We start from the raw sequence: 13,532 nt of genomic DNA, 5'->3' as shown, positions 1-13,532 counted from the left end.
CTGCACAGATAATAATATACAACCTCAATTTGTGCAGATAATATACAATGTCACTCTTTGCAGATACTATTATATAATGTCAATCTGTGCAGATAGTAATATACAAAGTCAAATAGCTGAATGAAAATTGAGTGAGTAGGCCAAAAAAGGTCACACTTTTTATTTTGCATTAACCACCAATATATTTTGCTGATGCCATAAATCTTCTATGGAATGTTAGAACTTTTGACTTGTTTCGCTTTTTGTCCTTACTCCTACATGACACGTCACTGCACACTCTATTAGTAGTGCATTCTGTGAAGTGCTTAGAAATATTTTTGTGATACAAGGTGCATGGATTTCTTTCATCATTCTACTTATTTACAAAGAAGCAGAATGGTACATTCAAAGGCAAATTCAATCTGTTTGTGACTGCCCAACAAACTTAGCGGGTCAAGCGGGAACATTACTTCTGTAAAAATTACACGTCATTGTTCAAGTATATTTTTCCCATTAGGATCAGGAATTCTTTTTTTAATCCATTCCCAGATCTTCAAAAATCTAACTCTGTCAGCAATCTAAGGCTGTTAAAATGTAAGTTTCACACCATTTATTCACTACTGCTTCATTTCCCTCCTTCTTATTTCACATTCGTTACAACCTTGGTGCTGCCCTGCACTATTGGCTTGGCCATTCAGCAAACCTCCCAATATAACAATTGGAAGCCAGCCAGAAAGGAAATTACACATGCTGAGAATACCACCTATAATGGAAATATGTTTCAGCCAAAGTTTAATTTAGTTCAGTATTGTCTAACTGTTTAGGTATTTTGAATGTTTAATGGATTCATACAGTTCCATTACAGATTCCAACGTCGTTTGTATTTAGTAATTTTGCTTCCCATCGAACAGTGCCTTTGGAGCAAAAGATGCCTTGTTTCACAGCCAACATCCATAAGCTCTGATTCCTAACTGTAATTAATCACCTTCTTCAGCTTAGATAGAATCTAATGTAATGTTTCAGGGAACACATTCTTTGTGGACCATTTGGATTCAGTTTTAGGGATGAAAGGTTTGGTTGACACTCTGCTTTCGTGGTAATTGACTCACACCACAAAAAATCATCGGCCTTAATATTAAGCCCCATGATGGGTGAGGGAAGGTTGAAGAGGGTGGTTAAACCATCAATTGTGTGATATGTGTTCCTAAGCTGCCACGCATGCTTCCGTTGCCATATTCGCAGTTGTGGGTTTCGAGGCGACCGCGTATCCCACTGTGGACAGTCAGGGTACTTCATTTACATATTTAAATCAGGATCCACAGTGCAATTGGAAGACTGATTTAAAATTCATTGCTGTACTAGTTTCCCGGGGCAAGAAAGCCAGGCAGTGAAAGGGAGGCAGAAGCTGCCAGCTCCACAAAATGCCTTTTCCAGCGCTTCTTGTGGGCCAAAGGAGCAGGAATAATCCCTCAGCCACTCAATGGATGCCTTCATAAGATCTTAAGAAATAAGAAGTAGGGCTAGGGGCAGCATTTCCCTGTTGGTGAGCGGGGGGAGGGGCCTGCTCACCGACACGTAAAATGATGCACAGTGACATCGGGCAGGCGTCCCGACATCATTGCACGTCATTTAGATTTTCAGTTTGGCGGGTGCTATTTTAAGTGGGCGGGCCAATTAAGGCCCGCAAAATGGAATCCTTGAGGGGAAGCGCTATGCGCTTCCTGTGCGAGGTGGGGGGGGAGGGAATCCCCAGCTGTCAAAGTGCGCTCTTTTGCGCATGCACGCAAAAGAGCGCACTTCTCCCTGAGGCAAAGTCCTGTCTCAGGGAGAATACTGACAGTGGTAAAAACATTAAAAATAGAAACATTAAAAAATTATTAACATGTCCCCCTCGTGTGACAGTGTCACACGAAATGGGACATGTTAATAAAGGACACATACGCTTTATTAATTTTTTACAATACGGACATGAAACTTCATCCTGCCAGTGGATGAAGTTTCATCAATAATCTGGAGCCCACTGGGGCTCCTGGCCTGCTCGCCAGCCTTAAGGTTGAACGGGCAGGTCTTTAAGTACTTTAAATAGCCTGTCAATGGCCTCAATTGGCCATTAACAAGTCGGTGGACGGACAGCTGATTTCACTGTCCACACGCCTTCCTAAAAATTTAAGTGGGCCCGGATGACATCGGGGATTCCTCCCAACGTCATCCTGTGTCATTTTCCCCTCGGCGACCGGGCCCCGCCCCCAAATCGCCGAGGGGAAAATCCTGGCGATAATATAAAATAAAGGATGCAACTCTAAAAGGGGTACAGGAGCAGAGGGTCTTGGGCGTATATGTGCATAAGTCATTGAAGGTGGCAGGACAGATTGAGAGGGCAGTTAATAAAACATACATTATCCTGGGCTTTATTAATAGGGCATAGAGTACAAGAGCAAGGAGATTACTTTTGAACTTGTGTAAGTCACTAGTTCAGCCTCAGCTGGAGTATTGCATCCATTTATGGGTGGCACACTTTAGGAAAGATGTGAAGGCATTGGAGAGATTGCAGAAAAGATTTACGAGAATGGTTCCAAGGATGAGGAACTTCAGTTGTGAAAATAGATTGGAGAATTTGGGTCTGTTTTCCTTGGGGAAAAGAAGGCTGAGAGGAAATTTTATAGAGATATTCAAAATCATGAGGGGTCTGGACAGAGTAGATAGGGAGAAACTGTTCCTGCTCATGAAAGAATCGAGAATGAGTGGGCATAGATTTAAAGTAATTGGCAAAAGAAGCAATAGCAATATGAGGAAAAATAGTGTTTGGGGTCTGGAATGCACTGCCTGAGAATATGGTGGAGGCAGGTTCAATTGTGGCATTCAAAAGGGAATTAGATTGTTATCTGTACAGGAAGAATGTGCAGGGTTAAGGGAGAAGGCAGGGAATGGCATAAAGTGAATTGTTCATGCAAAGAACCATTGCAGAAACAAAAGGCCAAATGGCTTCCTTCTGAGATGTAACAATTCTGTGATTCTGTGCTTCCAACACAAGTATATCCCTCTTTACGTAAGGAGACCAAAGCTCTACACTGAACTTGAGGTGCAATCTCATCAGTACCCTGTACAGCTGTAGCAATATCTCCCTACTTTTATACTCCATCCCCCTTGTATTAAAGGCCTACATTTCATTTATCTTCCTAATTACCTGCTGTAGCTGCAGGCTAACTTTTTGTGAATCATGTACAAGGACGCCCAGATCCTTCTGTACCACAGCATTCTGCAGTCCTTCTCCATTTGAATCATATTCTGCTTTTCTATTCTTCCTATTGAACAACCTTAATTTCCTCCCATTATACTGCATTTGTAAATTAGTGCCCACTCACTTAATCTGTGTGTCCAACAGGTGGATGTGATGTGTCTAGTTTGTGGGTGAAGAGAGTTAGCATGCTTTCTGCTGTTGTGTACTTGTTTGTTTCTCACTTTCAGCCTGCACTGCTTTCTAGGAGCAGTGCAAAAAAGAGCTCTGAACCAAATGTTTCAGTCTCTCCCTGTCAGTACATTGCTCCTCCAACGGCAAGTCATCAGCTGTGCCTCCTCAAGGCGACCCACGGAAAATGGGTCCCTAGCGGGCCCAGGCTAAAGCTTCAGAGGAACGTGGGTGAGGTTTGGCCCCCAGACCTGCAGTGTGTACACCCTGGTCCTCATGAACCAAACTCCCGGCTATAGGGGAATATCTCCACTACCTTTTGGATACTCCGGGAGAATTGAAAGCTAAGGTCTGACAAAAAATCTGGAGTAGAGCCCAAAGGTGGACTGATGTCTAAATATATCATCTTTCCAGCAGCTTCTGCAACCAAGCCAGTGCCAAAACTACTGCTTTGCATTCCTTTGGACTCAACCTGCAAGGTTAAGAGGGGGACCCAGAAGTTGCTATAAATTTGACTCAGGCCTGGACCCTGGAGAGGACACTCCAGTTTTGCTGCAAAGCATTAACACAACATGGGGTCAGCAGTTACGAGTGATAAGTCCAACTTGATTGGCGACGCGAACAGGTGCTATGGGCTGCCTCCGACAATATGAGGAATTATCATGTCCCACTGGTCAGCCAACATCCATCTCAAGTCGAGCAGCCCCCAACTAGTAAGATGCTGGCCCATCATGGTCCACCTGTTTCAACGGGTGTTTGGAGTTAAGAGTCACTGCTCAACAAGTGGATGGAATCCATCACACCAGGCAAACAAGCAAAACAAACAGAAAGAAGGAAGATGCCAACTCTTTGGCAAACTGGAACATCAGGACTATGTGTACAAGATTGATAGACAACTTGCAGCTGGTCATGCACAGAAAGTTGTGATTGACATGGGACTTCATAGACTGAATTTCAACATAGCTTCCCTACAAGAAATAGCAGAAAACCATTACATGTTCATTTGGCAGGGGAAGAATACAGAGGAGCTGTGTGATCAAGTTTTTGGCTTTTCTGCAAATTAACTCGTTAATCTCAATGATAGAACCCACCACAAATGGTTCAGCACGTGTTCCTTCCATCTGCCTCATGAGTATCTATCCTCCAAATCTATGCTCTACTACAGAGGCAAAAGACCAGTTCTATGAGGATCTTGAGTCTGCTATTAGCTGAATCCCTAAATCTGAACATCTTTGTCTACTGGGGCATTTCAAAGCAAGAGTGAGCACAGACCATGGGCCTCAGGCATCATGGCCTGGGAAAGAGAAGTGAGAATGGACAGAGAATACTTGAGCTTTGTTGCTACCACAAGCTTTGTGTAACTAGCACCTTCTTTCAGAACAAACCATGCCACAAGGTGTCCTGGAGAAATCCAAGATCAGGGCATTGGCACCAGCTGGGTATGATCATCACTAGAATCTTTGAACAGCAGCTATCACAGCACTGACTGTGATACAGATCACTCCCTGGTATGCACAAGGATGAGGATACAACCCTTGAAGTGTTTTTCATTCAAAGCTGAAATGCCATCCTCATATCAACTGTCTACCCAGATAAAAACCTATAGTTCCTCAACTTGGTTGAACAGGCGATCTCTGGAATTCCCACACAGAGTGTAGAAGTGAAGTGGAACATATTTTGAGCACCATCTACAATGCAGCGCTCTCCATATATGGGAAGCAAGAATGGAAAAATTGCTGATTTTTTTCAAGGCTAACATCGCTGTGATGGAACCTGTCATTAATGAGAGTAACCGCTTGGCTCCAATTACAAGAGGGATCTGAGTGAGATGACTCTGAATGCACTAAGAGTCGTCCGAAGCAAAGTCCAATAGACTGCTAGGCAATGTGCCAGTGACTACTGGCTGCAGCTTTTCCAGAATATCAGGTGTCCTTCGACACAGGAATGCTAGGGGCATGTATGAAGGGATCAAAAAGGCAACAGGCTCATCAGCAAAGAAAATGGCTCAGTTGAAAACAAAGGCAGGGGAGGTCATCACTGACTGTAGGAACGGTTAAACACATGGGTGGAACACTACCTTGAGTTGTACTCTAGGGAGAACACAGTCACCAAGGAAGATCTAGACACTATAGAAAGCCTGCCTGTCTTGGAAGAGCTGGATATTGAACCCACAGTGGTTTGATTCAAAGTAATTGGCCCCAAGGCCTAGCTTCAGCTAACATGTCAAAGCAGCTGTCATATGTTCCATCAAGGTTCAGAAGTAATGGAGAAGAAAGGTTTATATAATGCACTGGAGAGAACTAGGATCGTGTTTAATAAAAGGAAAAACACACAAAAAAACAAAATGACCTTTTAAATACACAAAAAAATGAACTTCTGTAGCACTTGAATTGAAACCTCTCAAAGCGCTTCACACACTGAATTATTTTGAAGTGCAATGGTTGCTGTAGGCAAAACACACAAGCTGCTGTAGGATGAATGACTGTTTAATCTATTTTTTTTGTTGCATGTGAAATATTGGCTGCCAGATCAGGTGAATCTTGCATTTTCTTTGGAATTGTGCAATATGAGATCGATCACATTCATTTGAACAAGCGTCTCTCTCTTTAATCATTTTAATAACATGAAAACACTCAGGGCAAAGTTAAAATCCTTGCAAGATGCTGGAGTTAAATCTCCTGAAAGAAATGAAGTTTCAAAATTCCAATGTTTTTCAAATACCTTTTGATAATAATAATTAAAAACCTAGAACAAAAATAACCAGCATCTGTTTAATGCTTCTGTTCCGTACCATTGCTGCCCAGTCCTACTTTGCTTTATTAATTAACCTCGAATTCCATTCTTACAGAAGATGTAGACTGGGCAAATATTAAAAGGGCATTTTGTGAATTCACAAAAGATATTAAAATATAGGGCAGAATCTTCGGGTCGGTGAGCGGGGGTGCAGCCTGCTCACCGACGTGTAAAATGACACGCGGTGACGCGGGCGTGCATCCCGACATCACCACACGTCCATCAGATATTCAGTTCGGTGGGCGCGCACCAGAGTTGGCTGCACACCCGCCGAACTGTCAAAGACCTATTAAGGCAATTTGACTATCAATTAACGCACTTAACTGAGCTGCCCATCCAACCTTAAGGTTGGCGGGCAGGCGAAGAGCTCAGGCGGCCTTCACATTTTTCATGAAACCTAATTCATGGGCGGGATGAGGTTTCATGAAGGTTTTTAAAGTTTAATAAAATTTTTAAATAAGATTCATTGACATGTCCCAGCTCATGTGACACTGTCACATGAGGGGACATGTCTTAAAAAAATTTTTTGCCTTTATTAAAATTTTTAAACATCAAATTGATCTCCCTGAGGTAGCTCTTTGCTCTAGGGAGATTTCTGCACTCTTTCATGCGCATGCATGAAGGAGCGCAGGCCCTGACTCAGCCTACTGCCCCCGCCCGCACAGGGAGCGCTCAGCGCTTCCAGGTGCGCATCACACTGGGTGGGCGTTAATTGGCCTGACCGCATAAAATAGCGGCACGCAGCCGATTGTGGGCGGAGATCGGCTGCGCGCCCGCCCGCCCCCACCCAGCACCCCCCGACGGGAAGAAAATTCTCCCCATAAACAACAATTAGAGAGTGCATTGGAGATATAAACCCCTTTATGTGAACAAAGGCTTCGTAAGTTCACTAGCACAATGTATATCTGTGCAAGAATATGTGGACAGTAGCTCTTTCACACAGATGAAATTCAGTAAATGACAGCCAACTACAAAAAAAATACAACCTGAATGTCAGAACTTGGACGTTGGGAACAATCCAAGTAAATCCATTTGTTTTTGGAATACAGTCATTTGGGCACATACATATAACAGTTCTTTGACATGTCTAAACCCATTACAAATTCATGCATAGGGAGCTCTTCTAACACTAGCTGTGTGTCAGGTAATTGCCTATTATTAGATCAACGGCTTACTTGCGGGCCTAACTGCAGTCTGGCTCTTATCCAGCTTGGTTAGCTGCTATGAAAAACTATTCCCAACTAATCTACCGCATAGGCCAAAATTTGTTTTTTTATTATATGCTTGCCTATAAAAAATAAAGAAAATTTAACTAAAGTGACTTTTCACTTATCTGCCAGGGGTCTGTACATCTTCAGGGGATAACGTGCATCAAACACAAATCAAAATGACATACATTCCATTTTATGGAAAATAAATGTTTCCAGATCTATGGCTAGCAGGGATATGTTTCAAACAACACGTCTCCGACACTGGCAACTTGTTAACATTCACAAACAGCTGTGCTGTCCATCACTCTTTCTTTTCTATAAGGGCATTCTGAAAAGCCCAGCATGTCCTGTATAACAGAACCCTGTGAAAGCAAAAATATTAAGTATTTTAATCTTGTGTTATTCTTGGACATGCACATACAAATCTACTGGAGTCCCAAAGGGTTCAAATCATTAATATGGCTTGATAGAATGAATTTGTGTCTTCATAACATCCCATTTTATTTAATACTTCAGGTTGCCCTGACAGTCTATCCCAATAGATCTTACGTAGTGCTGACTTAGCCATTCCCAGCTGAGGCAACAAATGGGTCACTACAATTAGCTTCAGCACCTCTAGGCTAAGGAAGGAGGGAAAGAAAATAGCCAAATTTCTCATTTCTAATTGTAATGCAGGGACTTCTGCTGGAAAGAGAACTGAATTGGGCTTGGCTGCAGCTGAATCAATTTGTCAAAGGAATGGGTGACACTCACTATCTATACTCATATGTAAATAATGGGTACTTCAGTGAAGTATGGAGGGCTACCAGCACATTTGGAGCTATTTCCCACTGAGAGTCAGAGCTTTCAGGAAAGAAGGAAGAACATTAAGAAAGGTTACCAAGCAATATTTGTCAGGGAAATATGCCCAAAATGTAACACAAGTCTCAGAAAACCAAATTACAAGGGGGAAAAGCTAAGAGTTTTACTGAAGGAAACAGTTCTTGTGACTTCCTGTTTTTTGGTGAAATTTTAATGATAATCCTTAATCTTCCTGAATTTTTAGTACTTTCTTTTAATAACAATATCATGTCATTTAATGTACATTGATACTTTCATTTAAATTAGTTGATCCATTTAGTTGACCTGAAATCCATGCTTTATGTTCATCATGCTTTATGTTCATCAAACAATCACCAGTACTGTCAATCACTGTTAGATCAACTATATGGCACTTTGTGACTGAGAAACTAGGGGTCCAGCATTGCCTAATTGGTAGCGGGCTGTTGTTTTTAAATGAGCACTCGCAGGAAAACATCAACCTCCATTCACAAAAAATCCAATTTCTAAAATAACAAAGTTATTTATAGGATGTTTAAATTTAATGGTGGTGCGTTGAAACCTGATCATTATCATAATTTCAAAACACCAGAGCATTTTTTATTAATTCCTTTGAAATGTACGCACTGCACTAATAGCATAGTTTAATGTCATAAATAGATCCCAACATGCTACCACTAACCTGCAAACAAATTCACCTGAACCTTTTATCACTTAGTCTATTGGTGAGTAGCTTCAACACTTGCATTGAAAATGTGTTAGCATGTGTATAGCTCTGATCAGGCATTTTTATTCATTCCTGCAGCCTTCTGTTCTTTATTTGATGTCTGCATAGTGTTAAGTTCCCCCTTTTTCAATTATTATACTTTAAATTTAATTTTGTTTCTCTTCCTTAGCTGGTAGGTCGGATACATCCTATTAATATTGGCCCTGCTTCTCTCTTCATGCTTCCTTGTTATACCTGGAGTCCATTTGATTAGCAGACTGGAGTATGAACTTAATTGCTTACTGTTGTTTAATAGCTAGAACTGTTTCTAGCACTGCTGGTTTCACTCTCCATGCACAAGTAATATCTTCCCACATGCCTTGGAAGGCGACCAAACTACAGGGTAACAATGCCAACTATCACAACATGTCTAGGACTAAACAAACTGGCCTAATCAAAGCTCAACAGCTGCCAGCTGCTAATTTGGCACTAATATCAAATGAGCTGGCCCTTAAAAAAATTAAAATCTCGCCATATTCCTTAGAGAAATTTAACTGTTTTGAACTGTTTTATAATTGGCAATATGAGAACTTGCATAAAGCCAATAAATGTTAGGTCGAATGGCCCAGTGTGATTAATGCTACATTTTTAGCTCTAAAAATTGGTACCGACCCAAACATGGGAAACTAGAAAGCCAGAGGCAAACTAATATAACACTGCCTTTTTACCTGAAGAGCTGGGTTCAAATTCAATTGAAACAGAAATGATGAAATCCTCTTCTCTGATGCAGAAATGGGAACCATAATGTGTTAGATCATTGTTCTATCACTTCATAAGTCCAATCCAGGAGGAGAAGATAATAATATTTTCCTTATGACAACCTCCTAATGGATTATAGTGTCACATTGAATTGTGGGACAATGGAATGAGGCTGCAGGGCAAGGTCTTTCACACAGTGACCTCCCAATGTTTACCACAGTAACACGGCAAGAACAACCTCAGAAGATATTTTCCTTTTATTTAATCACCAAATTCAAAGCATAAACCAACTTTAATTTCTTATTATTTAAAACATTTGTAGAAGAAAGTGAGAAGAATGAATGTATTTGAATTTATAAATAAATTAGACTGGAAACTTGGTTTCACATTATTAAAATATATAGTAATATATGCCTGGCATTCACAGGAGACTATATCACAGTAGGCAGCCTTAGACTATTCTAATGAGAAGTCAATGTTTTAAGGATTAATTTGCATTCCTATTTTGTTACCCTACAGTAAGGCCAAATATCATTCACTCTCTTTTACCCCTTTGTTCTGTATTTTCCCTCCATTTTTCTCTTGGCAGGGTCCTTACTCTCAGCTGGGAGAATAACATGGTTCCCATGACCAAACTAAATGCTGTCCTTTGATTAACAGGCAAGAAACCTGATACAGGCAGTGTGTGCCAGGCAATTTTGATTCTCTCTCACTTTTATCCTATGAGCATCTTGCTAACCTAAAGTGCTTTACCTCGCAAGCAGGTTGGGAATGGTGAACTTACCTGGGTGAAGTTGTCAAGCTTAACACAAGCAGCCCTAAGTCTTTGACTCAGGACCGTTTGGATTAGAGTCAAGCACCTGACTGCTTGAGATGTCAGAGCAAAAATTGATTTTAGTTTGTGGAGGAGCTGGTGACATACTTTATGAGTCAGTCCTGTGTTTGCTGTTCTGTTCCTTTCATGTTAACCCTTAGGTTTCAGAGAGTGCTCTACAGCTTTCAAAATATCTGAACTGTCAACATCTTGAGGTTTTTGTAGAGTCTATAATGAGGTATCCATTACATAAAAGTAGGTCAATCTGAGAGACAACGGGGTGGCTTCTCTGATTTTAGATCTGACTTTTGAGTGCAATGTTTGAAAATATCTACAAAAATAATCATGCCACAAAAATCTACTTTTCTAACATTGGTGTTCATTCCTTTCACTTATGTCTGTGCCTTTTGTGGCATTCAATTCATGGTAGATTTTCATCTTCACTGCTTGGACAGTAATCTGACAGAATTCACTCGTCCTTAATAAAACCCATCTATTGAAATGAAGACAAAATCAGGCAGGTTCTTTAAAGGGGAGAAAATCCGCTGCTCATGCAATTAAGACAAAAATCTACCCCAATAGTTATTAAGATTTCAACTATTTATATTATCTAAAGAACAAATATCATAATTCAAGCCTTGATACCTCCTGTCTTGCCCTTGTTTCGATTTGGATCTTTTAAAATGTATCAACCTTATGTTAATGGAGATAAGGGTCAATAAACTTTTTATCCTCTTTAGCAAAAAGAGTTTTGCAGTTTTATTTAACTGAGATAATGGAAAATGTTGTATTATTATTATTGCTTATAGACAGATCTATGGCTCCAAACATTGATGTTTGAATGGATAGTGCCATACAGTGGTTGGCTTCAGGCTACCTGATATAGTTCAGTAGCTAATCCATTCTCTTTCTCAGTTGGGGGAGGCTACAAACAAAGTTGAGGTGCTTGCATGCAAGAAGATGAGGAAACCAGCCTGGCAAATATGCTAGGCAAAAAAAGAGAGCAGCAGATTTCAAGGGCAGGAGGACGTGGGAGGGGAGGAACAGCTTGGACGCTTGGCACTGCCATGCTTTCGGCAGACTGTGTGAAAGCTCATGTTCCCTGTCTTCTTAAAGTTGTAATGGAGAAATTTCTTTCCCCAGAGAATAGTTAGAATGTGGAAGTCCCAATCACATGGAGTAGCTGAGGGGAATCGCATAGGTATATTTAAAGGAAAACTAGGTAAATACAAGAGGGGGAAAGGAATAGAAGGATATGATGACAGGGTTAGATGAAGAAGGGTGGCAGAAGGCTCTTGTAGAGCATAAACACTGGCATTGACTTGTTGAATCGAATGGCCTGTTTCTGTGTTATAAAATTCTATGTAATTCCAGGTATACTTAGAGAAAAATGGGGAAATTGAAGGGTGAAGCTAGTACAGAGGCTGGTACAGAGGAGCATTGTTGGAGGCATGGGAACAGCTGATTTCATTTTTTTGCATCCGCTGCCAAGGCCAGCATTTGTTGCCAAACCCTAATTGCCTTTGAGTAGGTTTTTGCGAGCCAACTCCTTGAACCAATGCAGTCCATGTGGTGTAGGTACACCTACAATGCTGTTAGGAAGGGAGTTCCAGGATTTGGACCCAGCCTCAGTGTAGGAGCAGTGATATCATTTCAAGTCAGGATGTTGTGTGGCTTGGAGAGAAACTTGCAGGTGGTGCTGTCCCCATGCATCCTTGTCCTTATGGGTGATAAGGGTTGCGGGTTTGGAAGTTGCTGGCAAAGGAGGCTCTGGCCATCCTGCCAGGCTGGAAGTGCAATGAGGCACAGGGAAACCAGACATAAAGACGGTAATTTAAAAAATCATCAAATGCCATATCCTCCAATTTGTTAACGCTATTTTTTGTCTTGTGATTCTTGTTTTTCCAGGAATCCCTGAAATTCTCCTTCCTTTCAAGCTCATCTACCTTTGAAACCTCAAGGTCACCTAGTTCACCCCCAGAAACGGAGCACCCAAGCCTCACTATAGCAATGTCTCCATTTACAAGCATCTTTGTGTCTACAATGAAGACAAATGTCTCCCAGAAGTGAAAAGGAACAGGACATTGTTTGCTTAGCTGACCTGCATCCTTGTCAGACACTCCCTGCACTGTGCAACATGTGATTCGAGGGCCTGTCCACATTTATTTTATCTTAACACAACACAGCTGTCTCCTTTGGGAGAGCACATCTATCTCAGGGTGTTTAATAAAACAACATGCAAAAAAGTTGTGCTGATACCTATGTATTAAATTTGGAAAACATATTATTGTTCTGTAGGGCCAAGGAAGATTTTAATTCTTCAGAAGATATTCTGTAAATACTTTAATTTTTGTTACTAAATTATAAATTTATGCTTAGCTCTTTGGAGCATTACATTACTTCTGTAGCTTGTGGCATAAGCTGTTTTGTCTATTCTTATAAAGATTGTGTTGTGCTAATTAATCCTAATTATTGTAAAAAAAAAGGCTTAGAAATAATTATTAAAATAAAATGCTTCACTTTATTATATTAAGGAGTTGTGCTGCTAATATATTGTCATTGAAGGGGAGGCTCCCAAGTCCTGTGAAAATAAAACAAGAATATAATTATTTAAGAAAATGAAAGAAAGCCTCGGTGCCTGATTGCATGTACCTGAATTTTTTTTTTCAACTTTCTTTCAACAGTTTGATGTTCTCACACTTCATATTCTAGGGGCTTTTCACTTAGCAGCCATTCTTCTCCATGCTGACTGAGTATGGGCAACAGTTCAGGGATTTAAAGTGATGAATGTGTGTGGAGCAGTGAATCAAATAAACCGCATGCAGATCAGGTTGGCAATTTCCATTAGCTTATGTCTGTCAACCACTGTCAGAGGTCAGATAGAGGGAAATCTTCATTCCCTTCTGTTTGAGCTAGAGCAGATCACAATTCACAGAGGCAAAAAAAGTGTTTTATAACAAGGATACAGCTTAGTCCCCAAAAATAAGTATGACAGAAAGACAAGGGAACTTCTATTGCTAGGTTGAATGCAATTCCAGGTTACAA

General features: G+C 40.8%; 1 long non-coding RNA gene across 1 annotated transcript in view; it reads left to right on the top strand.

Annotated features, from left to right (window-relative positions):
- LOC144683727 (uncharacterized) overlaps positions 1 to 13,115 on the top strand; it is a 42,582-nt gene extending 29,467 nt beyond the window's left edge. The window contains exon 3 of the long non-coding RNA XR_013577325.1: positions 12,396 to 13,115. This is a non-coding gene — a long non-coding RNA (uncharacterized LOC144683727). The remainder of the gene's footprint in view (positions 1 to 12,395) is intronic.
- Positions 13,116 to 13,532: the final 417 nt, after the last annotated feature.

This window comes from Cetorhinus maximus, chromosome 8 (genome assembly GCF_964194155.1).
Source record: "Cetorhinus maximus chromosome 8, sCetMax3.hap1.1, whole genome shotgun sequence".
Classification (NCBI taxonomy): domain Eukaryota; kingdom Metazoa; phylum Chordata; class Chondrichthyes; order Lamniformes; family Cetorhinidae; genus Cetorhinus; species Cetorhinus maximus.
Note: the sequence above shows the minus strand (reverse complement) of the source record. Positions and strands in the feature narration are given on the sequence as shown.